This window comes from Triturus cristatus, chromosome 5_1 (assembly GCF_964204655.1).
Source record: "Triturus cristatus chromosome 5_1, aTriCri1.1, whole genome shotgun sequence".
Lineage (NCBI taxonomy): Eukaryota > Metazoa > Chordata > Amphibia > Caudata > Salamandridae > Triturus > Triturus cristatus.
In genome coordinates, this window is record NC_140587.1 from 224,381,937 (window position 1) to 224,401,058 (window position 19,122).

At 43.9% G+C, this 19,122-nt stretch overlaps 1 protein-coding gene and 1 long non-coding RNA gene across 2 annotated transcripts in view; both read left to right on the forward strand.

The window, feature by feature from the left end:
- The window catches only part of COL22A1 (collagen type XXII alpha 1 chain), a 1,010,593-nt gene that overhangs the window by 634,822 nt on the left and 356,649 nt on the right, over positions 1–19,122 (forward strand). The gene's annotated exons all lie outside the window — the stretch shown is intronic.
- Positions 4,553–5,750, forward strand: LOC146830674 (uncharacterized). The gene is made up of 3 exons (XR_014961185.1): positions 4,553–4,673; positions 4,790–4,878; positions 5,260–5,750. It is a non-coding gene; the product is annotated as an uncharacterized LOC146830674 (long non-coding RNA).

Here is a 19,122-nt window from a genome sequence, read left to right on the forward strand (position 1 = left end):
GAGCTAGTTGCAGCTCTCAATATAGAAATCCAAGAACTAGAGGATAAACTCAAAACTAATACAGCTGTGGATGAGGCAAAGTCAAAATTGGATAGCCTAAATGCTGAACTTCATGACTTCGAGGAATACATCATAAAGAAAAAAACGGAAAAACTTAAGAAGGATATAAAATGGTTCACCCAGGAGAAGGCATATCCATACCTCAGAGGCAACTACTACCAAGAGTGGCAAAATGAAAACGAGTCACACACATATGTTTACAACAATAAGAGAAAGGTGGTTACTTTTTCAGATACCAATTCATCGGAATCTGAAGGTGACGCACCCAGCAATTATGAGGATACCTTCCAAGGCCAACGACCCTATAGAGGGAGGGGTGGAGACTACCAACCTTATTATCAAGCACCACCTCCTTTTTTAGGGAGAGGCCGAGGTCAGAACAGAATTCGTTACACGAAATCAGACAGGAGAGGGTACCAGCAAATGGACCCTCAACCTCCTCAGATGTATATGAGGGCCAGATATCAACAATATTGGAGGAATTGAAAAACGATTCTAGAACAGACGTCATACCCATTTTTAACATCTCCACGCATATGTTGAAACCAGATGAAACAGCCGTCCTGAGTAGACGATTGTCCTTCGTACCTAACACACACTGTAATAAGTTCAAACTTATGCAGGATATTTTTTCCTTTTTTAGGAAAATTCGCCTTAAGAAATTCTTTCTAGGTAAAGAAGAGGGAGAGCTAGATCAAAACCTATCAGGATGTAAACTGAAATCAACCTTTACACCCACTTTGGAGATGGTAGGCCCAGAGGTATCCATTTTTGAAAAATCTGTCCTCAATGATATCAACAAACTTATGAGATATAATCATTATAGTAAACCCAATCTAACAGCTGGAGAGAGAACTGCCCTCTTGAATTTTCAAAACGCATCGGAGCTTACCATAAAACCCTGTGATAAAGGTGGGGGCATAGTCCTAATGGACACTAGAAAATATGAGGAAAAAGTCCACCAAATGTTGGACGTGGATGAACATTACAGGCCCATCAAACCAGGGGCAATTATCAGGTTGAAAGAACTTATTGATCGTACAACCAGCAAAGCCTACGAAGAAGAAATCATTTGTGAAAAAGAATATCTATTTCTGAACAAAACCAATGCAATAATTCCAGCATTATATGGTGTGCCAAAAACACACAAAAATGTTTCAGATCCACCACTACGCCCAATAGTCTCTTCTATCAACTCCTCAACTGAACCACTATTTAAATACGTGGACACATTCTTATGCCCATTAACAACTCAGTACAAATCCTATATTAAGGACACAGGGGACATCATCAAAAAATTGGAAAATGTACCCTATGACCCCAACAACGAGATCTTGGTCACGCTTGATATCGAAGCGCTGTATACTAACATACCGCAACAACAAGCAGTAGAAGCCGTAAAAACTCTCCTAGAAAGAACACCAGGAGACAGACCCAACACCTTTATAGTTGACTGCTTGGAGATAGTGCTGACAAACAACTACTTTGACTTCAGAGGGGATCTCTATCATCAAATCAAAGGGACCAGCATGGGGGCATCTTGTGCCCCGAGTGTGGCCAATATATATATGGGCGAATACGAACTAAAACACATTTTCAATGAAATAGCTCCGTTTTACGAGAATGTCCATAGATGGCACAGATTCATCGACGACATTTTTTTCATTTGGCGTGGCGACGCAGAAACCCTGACTACCTTCATAGACTGGTTAAATGCCAGCGACAAGAATTTGAGATTCACCTGTCATAGAAGTACCACATCTGTAGAGTTTCTGGATATAATCATACAAGCAGAGGATGGTAAGATCTCTGTCAGTTTCTTTAGGAAACCAACATCCAAGAACACTATCCTGGCACACACTAGCTACCACCCAAATTGTCAAAAAGATTCCATCCCCTTCGGGGAGTTCCTGCGAATTAGACGCAACTGTTCCAACATCCAAGACTATGATAAACACGGGGAAGACTTAAAACAGAGACTACTTACACGAGGTTACCCCAAACGCTTGATTAGATCTGCCTATAAAAGGGCACGCTATTATAATCGCGATGCCCTCCTAGCAGGAAATACTCGCCCCAAGAATGACAAAATGGTTTGTGTTGTGAATCACTCGACTTTAAATTTTAAAATAAAGAAGGTTCTGAACAAAAACTGGCATATTCTAAATGCCGATGAAGGGCAAGAGATCATCCAAAAACCTATCCTTGCATACCGTAGGAATCGGAACCTCAAGGATAGCCTTGTACATACAAGGCCCAAAAAGAAACAATTGAACTCACAAACAACGTTGGTAGGACCTCCGATCCTAGGCAACCACAAATGTGGTACATGCATTGCTTGTGACAGTGCTCTTGTCACCGAAACTTGGAATTACCAAGGAAAGACAGGCAGATTACGTGATTTCACAAACTGTAGGAGCCAAAACCTTGTGTACCTCATATTGTGCCCGTGTGCATTAGGTTACATAGGTGAGACAGGTCGTGAGTTTAGAACTCGCTACAGCGAACATAGATCTGCCATCAAAACAAAAAAATTATTGAGTCCTATGGTCCAACACTGTATTGACCTTCAACACAATGAAAATGAATTGAGATGGTTGATCTTAGAAAAGATAAAAAACATTCCAGGGAAAGACACACAAGAAGTGAGAAAAGTTCGCGAGACCTACTGGATCTATACCCTAGATACAGTTAAAACCGGTCTGAACGAAGAAATAGTATGGCAAACAAGATAAGGGGTCATCTGTATTACACACAAAAGCTTATTATATTTTGTATTCCCTGTCTTCACCGACTATCAAAGACCTTACACAACCATAATGACTATCATATCTTCTAGTAGATCTACGCAAAGTATGTCAATCATCACTACGGGATGTGTCACCCCATGACCTATACACACACATAAGGAGGAATAAGGGAGATTGGTAAAACTACGAGAGGCCTCTGTATGCAGTTGTAAACATGTACTATGCATGCCCGCATATATATAAAAATGCTGTTTCCCTAAGGTTGCAGTACGTATGTGCTAGGCTAGATTCGTGCCTCACCTCCAATGTTTTGGTATCTATATTATTCCAATACATGCATACAAATATTGGCGTTGCCTAAGATGGCGACTGGGTCGTATATAGTATTTCGGTAGGATAATTAAGAGCAGCAATATTATTCATAACACGTTAATTAGCACCTACCTGGCTTAAGATGGCGACCAAGAGCAATTAGACTACTTGCAATATGCAAACCAGCATTGACCCGGCCTAAGATGGCGACCATGCTCCGTGACGTAAGGAGAGCAGTCAAACCACTTTAAGATGGCGTCGTTGGTAACACAGTTATCCACGAACAGATAACGTCAGCAGTCGCGCTTTACAGCTCGTCATAGTACGCTGCAGGTGCCCTGCATTAGCAACCTTGTATCATGACCACTTAGAATATAAAAAGGCAACCAGCACTGACCCGGCCTAAGATGGCGACCATGCTCCGTGACGTAAGTAGAGCAGCCAAACCATGTGGGATGCAGCAACATATTACGAAACTGCCGCACATAAGTATATGAGCAGGCCAGATACTTTTTTTCTGCACCTTTGTACTACTGGACCAATGTTTGCACTATCGGTCTGGAACACTTGGGAGATCAGATGGAATCTATATAAACCATATCCTTAAATTTCGCCTCTCCAAGATGGCGTCGTTGGTAACATATTTATCCACGAACAGATAACGACAGCAGTCGCGCTTTATAGCTCGTCATAGCACGCTGCAGGTGCCCTGCTTTAGCAATCTTGTATCATGACCACTTAGAATATAAAAAGGCAACAGTTTCGTCTGCCACTCTATCGGAGCCGGTTTATGCCAGGAATCGAGGCTGGTGGACATTCGCCATCATCGGCAGGTAAGACACCCCGTTGAGAGATTGTATAGATAGTTACTGTTGAAGGTAGCAGGAGCTGTATTCTGGGGGGGGAAAAAAAAAAAAATTCTGAAGATAGCAATAATATTGGAATGGACAGAGCGCGGACAAAGTGCGGTTTGTGATGCTCGTGAGGCATCCAATATAAGTAAACACTTTTGAGTGGCCCCGGCGGGAACAAATGGGGCAGAGACTATACATCATTTTTATCGAGCGAACTTATCTAAAGGGCAGTGGTTTCCACTGCAGTAGACAGCTTTAAACAACCTTGGAATTCGCCTTCATGGTAGTTTCTACCAGGACTCCGCATTATGTTAATATTCCCTTTCTCTAGCATCACTGACTAGGGCACCCAATAAGAAGGGCACCATCGACCCCCTTGCAGATATCCACAAACGCGGTGGCCAGAGAAGAAGGCAGAGTAATAAGAAAAGATTATAAGGAAGAGCCACCAGGATACGCATAAAACAAGTAGGTTACCTAAAACAGACTGACCCCCTAAGAATGGAACAAACAGCCTCATCTGTATTGTTCGCAACCTCTAATGTAATAACTCCCAGCTTTTATTGTTATATGCAGGCACGAAATGACTACATGAAGGTTGAATCTAACCGGGCTCCTCCAGGGTATTACCCAGAACACTCACCACGTGATAACTCAAGGATTTTGAACCCGAAGATTTAGACGCAGTTTGACCAAGGTATACATAGTATCTGTAAGACTGGCATCTAAATGACAACAACAAAGCGAACTAATAGGTATAAAGATAATAAGCCCAGTCATTGACAATAGGAAAAAATTTCTGTTTCCATACAGCACGAGTTAGATCAGGATTATAAAAAGAGACCATATGATAAACAACCACAGTAAGCGGGCACTGCTACTAGAACATCGATACAGAACAGGTAGACTATGTTATCTTTACTCTTTCATATTTAGAATGTATAAGGAGAAGCCAGTCCGAATCATTATACAGAACATTAATAACTTGAACAAAGTGACGTTGCTTTTAGATACATATGAGAACTGTTGCAAAACCAGGGTTGTCAGGTATATATGCTCTTTCTTTTCTGTGTTTGTTGCATTCTTTCACTACTTCCTTAGAAACTTTTTCTAATACAACCGAAAGAGAACCAAATTCAGTGGCACTATTGCTATCTTGACAATAAAGAAAACTCTCTTGAGCTTTTTATATATTGGAGATAAATTGTATATTCTCCTGTGGGATATAGACATGGAAATATTAAGATAGAATATATCTTTAACACTATTCAATTGATTTTCAGAAAACCAGTTCCCCCACCCTTGCCCGTGACAAAAACACATAGCAACAGGTCCTGAGGAAGGTGGCACTCAAAGAAGATTAGGCCACCGAAACGTGCGTCGACCAGCTTGTGTGAAACACCCCAATGCTCAGCATAGCACCAGAGGGTTGAGCGGTTCACCCCTGTTTGGCTAGTTCTGTGCATGTTGGTTTTCTTGGGGTGGAGTATGGATGTTATGTATGAAAGTGATATGTATGGAGTATGTTTAGAGGTGTAATTGGTGTGGGGATATATATTTTTTGAATTAATGTCGAGATTTGTATGTTTTTGGAAAAAAATTTCTTACTCACTTTTTATATGAAATTTGGTTTTCTTACATCAAAGCATTTGTAAAAACTTGCTATACATTTGTGCATAGTGGAAATAGAGTTGTGCTCATACAAAGGAGAAATAACTAATCTTGTATAGTTGGTTTTTTTTTAAAATAAGAGATGAATTTTGCTTATATGAAAGAACAATGTAAAAAGAAATTAAAAAATGAAATTAAAAAATGAATAAAATAGATAAAATATACATATATAGTTGTTGTATTTTCTCCATGCAAACCCACATAGAGTAAAAGAAATTTAGGTCTAGAGGGATATTGTACATTTCGGCTCAAGTACCTCAGCACATGTATGTGAATAAAGATTGCTTGGAGGCGCGGCCTTGTTTATTCGGTACTTTTTTAGGCTCCCTTCATTTACAAGCTGTGGTTGAAGTATATAAAAAAACTTAATTGCAACTCTCAGCCTGAGTGACTTAGGGATGGAGTCAGTGTGACATGGTGGCAAGGTCAAAGATGTGACCAAAAAGAACAAAATATTCTGCTGTTTTTTTGTTGGTTTTTCACCTTCAGGTAACTTCCTATAAAATAGTGCACATACCTTAACTGAAAATTAAAAACAAGTTAAACATATCAGTGGGAAATGCACTCTTTTTACCATATTAAATCTCAGTTTCTTGAAGCGGTTACTCGAAGCATCAGTGTGTGCAGTGTGTGTAACCAGACAATTGAATCCTAGATTGTGTGGTGGGGAATAGGGACCTGTGTATTTATAGTGCTCCAAGCTCCCAGCTGTGACAGAAAGCAATGTGAATATGTAAATCATTATTTTAAAACTGTATTACACACAGTAGACAATAGGATGCCCCAAAATGATTTAGGGCCCGATGTAGGTGGCTAAATACCGGTCGGTAACCCCGAAATTCAGTAAATTTCAGGGTTACCGACCGGTATTTAGCCATTCCTAATGTAGGTGATGATTCGGTAAATACCGAATCGGTATTTACCGATTCGGTATTTACCGATTCGGTATTTACCGAATTGGTAAATGCAATGTAGAAAGCCCATAAAGGAGTGCTGATGTGCTTTAATATTTCGTTAATTACCACCAACTTGAAGTTGGTGGTAATTAACGAATTCCTTTAAAAATTCACTTTTGATTTTTTTTTAAGTGCCAGGTGGCACATATCCTTGCTCTTAGGGCATGTATGTGCGCCACATGTGCACATAGGCACATTTCAGGGGTGCAACAGGTTGTCCTTTGGACACCCTGGCACACTTGAAATACCTCCCGGTATTACCGATTCGGTAATACCGAATCGCTAATACAGCATGGCTTTACATTCATTCCTATGGGCCTCCAAGCCCATAGGAATGAATGGGTAGGTATTCCTTATTACCGAATCGGTAAAGGAATATTAAGGAATCAGTATTTTTTACCGATTCATTAGCTACATAAGAAATACCGATTTCTTAATACCGAATCGGTAAAATTCGGTATTAAGTATTCAGTATTTATGGATTATCTACATCTGGCCCCTAGTGTTTGAGAAAAAACAAGTACTTTTCAAATACATAGGCAAAATGATTTAAAGTTTACAATAAAACAAATACTTTCAAAATATATATTTTAGTAATAGCTAATCAGACTGCACCTAGTCTAAACATGTTTAGGTTTCTATTAAAACGATTAACTCAAGAACTAAGCTGGGAGCCTTCCATTACCCATCAAAAATAATATATCTTTGTCACCATAAAACTCCAAGTGACTCCATAAATAGAAGCCTATACTGGCTCCCAAGCATCCTCCACATCTCAGCCCTTATTAAAGAAGTCTCTTGGGGGCACAACAGACATTTGCGCCCGCTTTTTTGCCCCTGGGTCACTTTGGCATTACAGAAGGTGGCTGCAGATGCTTGTGCAGCCCCTTCGGTAATACAGATAGTCCAGACACACATGCAGTGCCAGCGCTCTCATTAAAGGCCATTCCCTAATTTGCATGGGGGCGTGACCCCATGTAAATGAGGGAATCTCTTTATCTCTGCGCCATATTATGGATGTGGGCACAATCACAAAGAAGCTGCCAGGAAGTGCACTGACAGGTGGTGTGCCTCCTGACTGCAGTCCTTTGGACAAGGCCATGGGAGTCGTATGGATGCCCCTGATATACCCATGGAAGCGGGTGCAGTCACTCTTTGCACCCGCCTGCAAGGGGATTCCTCTCCCCTCTTCAAATTGCAGGCAGGTTGCTGCCTGCATAGCGAAAGCAGCCTATCCATATTTCACTTGAGTGCAACACCTTCAACCTGATAGGGTGCACTTTTCTGTTTGAAGGTGCACCGTGGCATTAAGAGGGAAAGTATGCCCATACGTAATAGGGCACCTGGTGGTTAACCAATTGCGTATATTACTTTTTTCAGTTCGCAGAGAAGCTAGTGAGAAAGCCTTTTTCTTTTTTAGTTTACCGCCTCCCCCTCCCCACAGCTTCACATCATCACAAGAGAACCCCTCCCCATTTACTTTCAGTCAGAAAAACCTCAAGGTCGGTGTTACCCAGGATTGGATATTTTTTATTTTAAAAAATATGCATACAGCTCTATTTTTGTAATATTTAAAAATACATTGGCTCGTCCTTTGCTATTGATTCCACCCACCTTGACCTCAGTTTACATGCAGATGTCCTTCCACTTGAGCTGCAGTAGCAGTGAGATCAGCAGCGACAAATTCAGATGCAGATCTCTGATCATCCGGACTCCTGAGGCCTCTCAGCCGTGGCCCAGGTGAAAGAAGAGAGCCATAGCTAGCGCCAAAGAGATGAGCAGGCATCCTACTGGTCTAATTTGTTTTCCTGTAAATGGACAGAGACAGTTTCCTCATAGAGATACCCCATGGAAAGGGGCACAATATGGGAGCTTTTAAATTTTTTTTACGAAAGGCAATCACTACCATTAGTCCAACCGGGGCAGTGACACCCAGGGCATAGGTATGAGGGGATATTAAACCCCAATTATGGCTGTCTTACTACCTAAAAGGGGAGTGGAGAGCCATTTTCCATGCTACCATTAGGGCTCAGGTCACCCTTGCTACGGGGGTGTGATGTAGGACTTATTTTCTTTCGTTTAACTCAGGGTTCTCCAAAGTCAGTCCTGGAGGGCCAGATCCATGCCAGATTTTTAAGATAATTACATTTGTATATATGGGGATATGCTAACAATCTGTCTTGAATACGGCCCCCCAGGACTGACTTGGAGACCCTGGTTTAAAGTGGAGAGGGCAGGCGGCCTGCTTGTGCTTCAGATCTTGCAGTGCTGGATCGGTGTACTGGGCTGGGGAGTACAATCAGTACTGCTGGTGCAGTAGCACTGAGGCCAAGGGGTGTAATTTGACAACTAAACCCCAATAATAGCTGCTTTACTGCCCTTACTTCCTTGCATTAGGGTCCAGTGCAAACTTGCTGTCAACCAACCACAATCTTTTCCTTATTGTGGATCTAGAGAACAAACCAGATCCCATCTTCTCCACCACAGCATTTTGGGAAGTAGAAAGTCTGTTATATGTGAATATCCACTTCTTTGAAAATTTAACTGTGGACATGTGGCAAACAACCTAAATTCAGAGGGTGGCTCTCATTCAGGAAAAAAACACATGTTACCTTTGTCCAAAGTATTTGTCTTGTTTGCTTCTACGATAATGTCTGGAATATATACAACCTTATTATTAAAAAGAAATATTTGTCTTGCCACAGCCACCTGAAATAAGCTTGTAAAGAAGTATAGGTGAGTAATTTTCAGTGAGTTACACTCATCTAAAATTAGGTCGCATGGAACATAGTCAATGGCCCTCCCACTACCTCTGATGGTGTTATAATATCAGCAGAGATGTTGTCTGAAGCTAAGCTCACAACCTCCATGTCCCACTTGCAGTGGTGGAAACAAAGCTGGCTCCTTACTCTATATGACTAAGGAGTAGACAGCAAGCGTACCAAGATGCATGCGTAGGACGGTAATGTAGCAAACAGCTCCTCCTTTCCAATAAAGAAGCACAAGCAATGCAATAAAACATTCATGACACACAGCAAGCTCCAACACTGCTTTCGTCTCACAAGGAAGCACACAGCAATGCAGCAAAACATGCGTGAGACACAGCAGGATGCTACACTCCTCTATTCTTACAAGGAAGCACACAGCAATGCAGCAAAACATGCGTGAGACACAGCAGGATGCTACACTCCTCTATTCTTACAAGGAAGCACACAGCAATGCATCAACAAAAGCGTGAGACACAGCTGCATGCTACACTCCTCTCTTCTTACAAGGAAGCACACACAAATGAAGCAAGGCAAGCGTGAGACACAACAGGATGCTACACTCCTCTCTTCTTACAAGGAAGCACACGGGAAAGCAGCAAGGCAAGCCTGAGACGCAGCAGCATCGTAGACTCCTCTCTTCTTGCAAGGAAGCACACAGCAATGCAGCAAGGCAAGCGTGAGACACAGCTGCATGCTACACTCCTCTCTTCTTACAAGGAAGCACACGGGAATGCAGCAAGGCAAGCCTGAGACGCAGCAGCATCGTAGACTCCTCTCTTCTTGCAAGGAAGCACACAGCAATGCAGCAAGGCAAGCGTGAGACACAGCTGCATGCTACACTCCTCTCTTCTTACAAGGAAGCACACGGGAATGCAGCAAGGCAAGCCTGAGACGCAGCAGCATCGTAGACTCCTCTCTTCTTGCAAGGAAGCACACAGCAATGCAGCAAGGCAAGCGTGAGACACAGCTGCATGCTACACTCCTCCCTTCTTACAAGGAAGCACACAGCAATGCAGCAAGACAAGTGTGAGACACAGCTGCATGCTACACACCGCTCTTCTTACAAGAAATCACACTTCAATGCAGCAAGATATGCATGAGACACAGCTGCATGCTACACTCCTCTCTTCTTACAAAGAAGCACACAGCAATTCATCAAGACAAGCGTGAGACACAGCAGGATGCTACACTCGCCTCTTCTTACAAGGAAGCACATAGCAATGCAACATGGCATGTGTGAGACATAGCAGGGTGCTACACTCCTCTCTTCTTACTAGGAAGTACACTGCAATGCAGCCAGACAAGCGTGAGACACAGTAGGATCGAGGACTCCTCTCTTCTTGCAAGGAAGCACACAGCAATGCAGCAAGACATGCGTGAGACACAGCTGCATGCTACACTCCTCTCTTCTTACAAGGAAGCACACGGGAATGCAGCAAGTCAAGCCTGAGATGCAGCAGCATCGTAGACTCCTCTCTTCTTGCAAGGAAGCTCACAGCAATGCAGCAAGACAAGCGTGAGACACAGCTGCATGCTACACTCCTCTCTTCTTACAAGGAGGTACACTGCAATGCAGCAAGGCAAGCTTGAAGCACAGCTGCATGCTACACTCCTCTCTTCTTACAAGGAGGTACACTGCAATGCAGCAAGACAAGTTTGAAGCACAGCAGCATGCTACACTCCTCTCTTCTTACAAGGAGGTACACTGCAATGCAGCAAGACAAGTTTGAAGCACAGCTGCATGATACACTCCTCTCTTCTTACAAGGAGGTACACTGCAATGCAGCAAGACAAGCTTGAAGCACAGCTGCATGCTACACTCCTCTCTTCTTACAAGGAGGTACACTGCAATGCAGCAAGACAAGTTTGAAGCACAGCTGCATGATACACTCCTCTCTTCTTACAAGGAGGTACACTGCACTGCAGCAAGACAAGCTTGAAGCACAGCTGCATGCTACACTCCTCTCTTCTTACAAGGAGGTACACTGCAATGCAGCAAGACAAGCTTGAAGCACAGCAGCATGCTACACTCCTCTCTTCTTACAAGGAGGTACACTGCAATGCAGCAAGACAAGCTTGAAGCACAGCAGCATGCTACACTCCTCTCTTCTTACAAGGAGGTACACTGCAATGCAGCAAGACAAGCTTGAAGCACAGCTGCATGCTACACTCATCTCTTCTGACAAGGAAGCACACAGCAATGCATCAAGATGTACACAAGACACACCAGGATGCTACACTCTTCCTCTCCTACAAGAAGCACAAAGCTATGCAGCAAGATACGTATGATACACACCATGGTGCTACACTCCTCTCTTCTTACAAGAAATCACACTGCAATGCAGCAAGACATGCATGAGACGCAGCAGGATGCTACACTCCTCTCTTCTTACAAGGAAGCACACAGCAATGCAGCAAGACAAGCGTGCGACACAGTAGGAACGTGAACTCCTCTCTTCTTACAAGGAGGTACACTGCAATGCAGCAAGACAAGTTTGAAGCACAGCTGCATGATACACTCCTCTCTTCTTACAAGGAGGTACACTGCAATGCAGCAAGACAAGCTTGAAGCACAGCTGCATGCTACACTCCTCTCTTCTTACAAGGAGGTACACTGCAATGAAGCAAGACAAGTTTGAAGCACAGCTGCATGATACACTCCTCTCTTCTTACAAGGAGGTACACTGCACTGCAGCAAGACAAGCTTGAAGCACAGCTGCATGCTACACTCCTCTCTTCTTACAAGGAGGTACACTGCAATGCAGCAAGATAAGCTTGAAGCACAGCAGCATGCTACACTCCTCTCTTCTTACAAGGAGGTACACTGCAATGCAGCAAGACAAGCTTGAAGCACAGCTGCATGCTACACTCATCTCTTCTGACAAGGAAGCACACAGCAATGCATCAAGATGTACACAAGACACACCAGGATGCTACACTCCTCCTCTCCTACAAGAAGCACAAAGCTATGCAGCAAGATACGTATGATACACACCATGGTGCCACACTCCTCTCTTCTTACAAGAAATCACACTGCAATGCAGCAAGACATGCATGAGACACAGCAGGATGCTACACTCCTCTCTTCTTACAAGGAAGCACACAGCAATGCAGCAAGACAAGCGTGCGACACAGTAGGAACGTGAACTCCTCTCTTCTTGCAAGGAAGCACACAGCAATTCAGCAAGACAAGCTGAGACATAGCTGCATGCTACACTTCTCTCTTCTTACAAGGAAGCACACAGCAATGCAGCAAGACAAGCTTGAAGCACAGCTGCGTGATACACTCCTCCCTTCTTGCTTGGAAGCACACCGCAATGCAGCAAGACAAGCCTGAGACACAGCTGCATGCTACACTCCTCTCTTCTTACAAGGAAGCACACGGGAATGCAGCAAGACAAGCTTGAAGCACAGCTGCATGCTACACTCCTCTCTTCTTACAAGGAGGTACACTGCAATGCAGCAAGACAAGTTTGAAGCACAGCTGCATGATACACTCCTCTCTTCTTACAAGGAGGTACACTGCACTGCAGCAAGACAAGCTTGAAGCACAGCTGCATGCTACACTCCTCTCTTCTTACAAGGAGGTACACTGCACTGCAGCAAGACAAGTTTGAAGCACAGCAGCATGCTACACTCCTCTCTTCTTACAAGGAGGTACATTGCAATGCAGCAAGACAAGCTTGAAGCACAGCTGCATGCTACACTCATCTCTTCTGACAAGGAAGCACACAGCAATGCATCAAGATGTACACAAGACACACCAGGATGCTACACTCCTCCTCTCCTACAAGAAGCACAAAGCTATGCAGCAAGATACGTATGATACACACCATGGTGCTACACTCCTCTCTTCTTACAAGAAATCACACTGCAATGCAGCCAGACATGCATGAGACGCAGCAGGATGCTACACTCCTCTCTTCTTACAAGGAAGCACACAGCAATGCAGCAAGACAAGCGTGCGACACAGTAGGAACGTGAACTCCTCTCTTCTTGCAAGGAAGCACACAGCAATTCAGCAACACAAGCTGAGACATAGCTGCATGCTACACTCCTCTCTTCTTACAAGGAAGCACACAGCAATGCAGCAAGACAAGCTTGAAGCACAGCTGCATGATACACTCCTCTCTTCTTGCTTGGAAGCACACCGCAATGCAGCAAGACAAGCCTGAGACACAGCTGCATGCTACACTCTCTTCTTACAAGGAAGCACACGGGAATGCAGCAAGACAAGCTTGAAGCACAGCTGCATGCTACACTCCTCTCTTCTTACAAGGAGGTACACTGCAATGCAGCAAGACAAGTTTGAAGCACAGCTGCATGATACACTCCTCTCTTCTTACAAGGAGGTACACTGCAATGCAGCAAGACAAGTTTAAGGCACAGCTGCATGCTACACTCCTCTCTTCTTACAAGGAAGCACACCGCAATGCAGCAAGACATGCATGAGATGCAGCAGGATGCTACACTCCTCTCTTCTTACAAGGAAGCACACAGCAGTTCATCACGTTAAGCGTGAGACACAGCAGGATTCTACACTCGTCTCTTCTTACAAGGATGCACACAGCAATTCAGCAAGACAAGCGTGAGACACAGCTGCATGCTACATTCCTCTCTTCTTACAAAGAAGCACACAGCAGTTCATCAAGTTAAGCGTGAGACACAGCAGGATTCTACACTCCTCTCTTCTTACAAGGAAGCACTCAGCAATGCAGCAAGACAAGCTTGAAGCACAGCTGCATGCTACACTCCTCTCTTCTTACAAGGAGGTACACAGCAATGCAGCAAGACAAGTTTGAGGCACAGCTGTATGCTACACTGATCTCTTCTGACAAGGAAGCACACAGCAATGCATCAAGATGTACACAAGACACACCAGGATGCTACACTCCTCCTCTCCTACAAGAAGCACAAAGCTATGCAGCAAGATACGTATGATACACACCATGGTGCTACACTCCTCTCTTCTCACACTGCAATGCAGCAAGACATGCATGAGACGCAGCAGGATGCTACACTCCTCTCTTCTTACAAGGAAGCACACAGCAATGCAGCAAGACAAGCTTGAAGCACAGCTGTATGATACACTCCTCTCTTCTTGCTTGGAAGCACATCGCAATGCAGCAAGACAAGCCTGAGACACAGCTGCATGCTACACTCCTCTCTTCTTACAAGAAATCACACCGCAATGCAGCAAGACAAGTTTGAGGCACAGCTGCATGCTACACTCCTCTCTTCTTACAAGAAATCACACCGCAATGCAGCAAGACATGCATGAGATGCAGCAGGATGCTACACTCCTCTCTTCTTACAAGGAAGCACACAGCAGTTCATCACGTTAAGCGTGAGACACAGCAGGATTCTACACTCGTCTCTTCTTACAAGGATGCACACAGCAATTCAGCAAGACAAGCGTGAGACACAGCTGCATGCTACACTCCTCTCTTCTTACAAGGAAGCACACAGCAGTTCCTCAAGTTAAGCGTGAGACACAGCAGGATTCTACACTCCTCTCTTCTTACAAGGAAGCACACAGCAATGCAGCAAGACAAGCTTGAAGCACAGCTGCATGCTACACTCCTCTCTTCTTACAAGGAGGTACACAGCAATGCAGCAAGACAAGTTTGAGGCACAGCTGTATGCTACACTGATCTCTTCTGACAAGGAAGCACACAGCAATGCATCAAGATGTACACAAGACACACCAGGATGCTACACTCCTCCTCTCCTACAAGAAGCACAAAGCTATGCAGCAAGATACGTATGACACACACCATGGTGCTACACTCCTCTCTTCTCACACTGCAATGCAGCAAGACATGCATGAGACGCAGCAGGATGCTACACTCCTCTCTTCTTACAAGGAAGCACACAGCAATGCAGCAAGGCATGCATGACACACAGCAGGAAACATGAATCTTCCTATCCTAAAATGAAGCACACAGCAGTGAAGAAAGTCAGGCATGCAATGGATCAGGATGCAACACTCCTCTCCTCTGACAATGAAGCACACAGCAAAGCAGCAAGACAAGACAGCAGGGTACTACTCTCCTCTCTTCTGAAAGGATACACACAGCAATGCAGCAAGACAAGACAGCAGGGTACTACTCTCCTCTCTTCTGAAAGGATACACACAGCAATGCAGCAAGACAAGACAGCAGGGTACTACTCTCCTCTCTTCTGAAAGGATACACACAGCAATGCAGCAAGGCTTGCAGGATACACAGCAGGAAACACCACTCTTTCTTTCCCACAAGGAAGCACACTGCAGTGCAGAAAGCAAGCTCTCCATGGAGCAGGATAGATGACTCCTCTCTTCCTGCAAATGACCAGAACATCTTGCATCAAGACATGACCCGTTCATGTCATGAGAAAAAACAGCAAAGCCAGGACAACACAAAGTTGCCAAAATATCACAGTACAAGTGATCAAAACACTGGGTAACCCATGACTAGGTAATTTCTGACTCCTAAGCAATGGCTAATAAAAGATGTAACATTAACTGAAATAGTAATAATTAATACAACTTTAAGAAAATAATGTTGTGAGCAGATATCAAAGTGCAAAATGTTCAAAGTGCTTAATTTGTCTGCTCTTTGCAAATATTGTTCTTACAGAAAGGTCTGCATGTCTTCCGCTGTAATACTGATGCGCTAGAACTCTTGGTACCCCAACACTTCTGTGGCTTCAGATGACAGTCATTTGTATGAGGAAGAAAGCTGTGCTCGTCCCTTCTTAAGCCACAGCTTGTTTTGTGACACAGTGTAGGCAAATGTCATGGCAATGCTCATGACGTTTACTTTTAAGCCCTAGTGATTTGACCTGACTGATTCTTGCTCAGTTTACCTGGCTTGAAACCCTTCATAGGTGGTAGTGCTTTCAAACCTCTTGTTTGTTCCCTTCGGTCGCCCATTAAAACCCTTGTCCTCTCGGGTACAGAGCAATGTGTCCAGGCACTGCTCTCTGTTTCTGTTCTTGGCTTGTCCACGTCCATGCCGAGTTAGCAGGTCTTTCAGGGGTGTAGCTTGGTCAGTAAGACAACAATCACATTGGGTAAAATACATTATACAAAAGAAGGGCAGGAGGGGCCCTTAAGGTGCAGTAGGAAGAGAGAGAAGTGCGGATTGTGAGGGGTACTTATAACTCAATATTTTGAAAACAACCATTTTTTAAGACCTTTTAAACAGAGAAAAGTGTGCATTTTTGTTTGCATGTGTATGTAAAAATCCCAAGTGAAATCCGACTAACACCTCACCAAACCCCACTTAAAACACCCGTGCCCAACTATTTACTACAGAATACATTTGTTAGGAGGGTGTGACACCCCATACACCCACCTTGAAGCTATGCCCTTAGGTCTTGTGCACATCTATAAGGATTGTGGGACATCCATGGCAGGATTATTACATTCATGCCCCAAAGCATCTGTGGTTGTGTCATGACTGGATGGTAGCACAAGGCATGTGGACACGCTTCTGAGCCATGTTAATGTATGATGTCACCAGAATTGGGTGCATGACTCCCTTCTGCACAGGCTCACAGTGTCATCTTGATATTCCCCTGAGTGTGACAACACTGTGCAAAAATTGTCAAGTATAATTTTATATGGCATCTTTTTCAGTTTAGATTTGTTTACCTTGGCAGAAAAACATTCAGTTCTCTAGATTCTGATGATTTCTAAGCGGCTCTTTTGATCAATTTAGAGCTTGACTCACTACTAAAAGTCTCTTTTAAACTAAGACTATCATAATTAATGCTGTTATCTTCTAATGTACCTTAAGATATACTGGCACATCAAGGACATATTGTGAAGTGCCATTCATCTTAATATCTGTAATGGCAAAATATGCATGGGACTAATTGCCTCCTCAAAAAGGTTTCACGCTAAAGTACCAACCTACAGATGCGGGTTTGTGCAAGATACTCGCCATCTGAGCTCCGACCAAGCCGCCTTCAACACAGTTCATTTGATGCTGTGACCAAGGGCCTGAAGCATTTCTTTTTTTCGATTGGTTCGGCCTGTGGAGCAAACTCATTTACCTTTGTACATGCATCAACTATTTTTAACACACAACAGAGCATCTTGAGTGAGCCACTTTGCCAATTCTGAGGACCCCATCAATGCGATTGAGTAGTTAGAGTGATGCAGAACAAAGCCTGCTCCCGCGGGTCAGATATGGTTCTTTGCTCATGCTCCATCAGTGATGTGGCAGGTAGATAGTTGTCAGGCTTCTCCTGTGGGGTGCGCAGCTGCAGGACCCACCAAGCAGGGCCAGGGGTCAGTGCTGGTGGCGCCCGGTATGACAGTCTTTTTTGGTGCCCCCTCCCCATGACCTCTTACTTGGATTCCCTCACTACCAACCAGCAAAAGTGCCCCTCAACTCTCCATAGCTCTTGTCTCACATACATTTCATTTGTTTTGAAGTGCTGGTAACGGCTTGCTTTGCCAGTCCACTCAGCTATCCACATAAAATACAGATCTGTTCTTTGCAGCAGGCATATTAACTCTCTGCGCTACTTTATGCAAAGGCAAAACTGGCACTAGACAAAACTCCTATCTCTCTCACTCTAGCAGGAATATTAATCACAAGAAATAATTTTACATTTTTAGTGCTGCCTGAAAGCTAGACGCACAGGGAACTCTGCAGCAGGTGCTATTAAATCATAAGTACTGCTAACCACAGCCTCCGCCCCAGTTCAGTGCCCCCTGCCAGCCCCTGATCAGTGCCCAGTGCAGATGCACCGGTTGCACTGCCCTAAAGCCGGCCCTGCCATGAGGACTCTAAAAGTGCAAATATTCGGCCGTCCCACAAATCTCTACTCGGTGTGTAACAGAAAGATGGCCTTATGGAAGGCCTGCTCGTCTCTTCAAGTGAATGTGGATGAGCAGTCAAGGCTTTGCTCCAGAGAGGTGGTGTAGTTTGAGTCTAGGTACAGTGCAATACAATTATCACATGCAATAGAGATGCGACTGTCCATGCAAAAGCTATTAGCAAATAATACTTTAATAATAACCCAAATACATAGATAATACACAACAGTTAACTGTATAATATGGTCCAATATTGCCATTGAGAGGTTCTATTAAGATACAACAGAAAATTATGACAAAAAAACAAAAGTCATGGTAAACCGTACACAGTGTGCCAGGAGTGGACAGTGCCTTTGATTTTGGAAAGTGGGTCTACCAGATGTACTCCCTCTACTCCCTCTACCCAGGAGCTGTGACTCTGGTTCATTGGCCCTGCCCTCAGTGGGGCCATGTTTGATGCTAAAAGGCTCAGACCACCCTCTGAACAAAACAAACACTTGTAAGCCTGCATGCATACTTGGCTTTCCCAGGTCATACAGTTCTCACTCAATCTAGCGAGCTGGCAAGCAAACAGAGTTCTGGACCACCAAAACAACAGCAGAGTCAAATGAAGAAAAGAAATAGCAAAGGCGGTGAAAAAGGAAGTGTGCTTACCTGGCAGAGTCACTGCTCAGCTCACCTGCACTTTGTTGTAGTAGATATCTGGCCAGTCATCTTCCAGTCGCTGGTTACTGGTGGAGAGGGATTCAAAGACCTTGTCTACATCTCATGAGTTCTTGAGCTAGTTTGACTCTCCCATTCAAATGAGAATATAAGCATCAGAACAAACAAACAGATTGAAACTGTATTTGCAAGCTTGTTCGTAGACAGATGGAAAAGGACAGCATTGATCTCTATATTTTCAAAACCCCAAACCCAACATGGACCAAGTAAGTC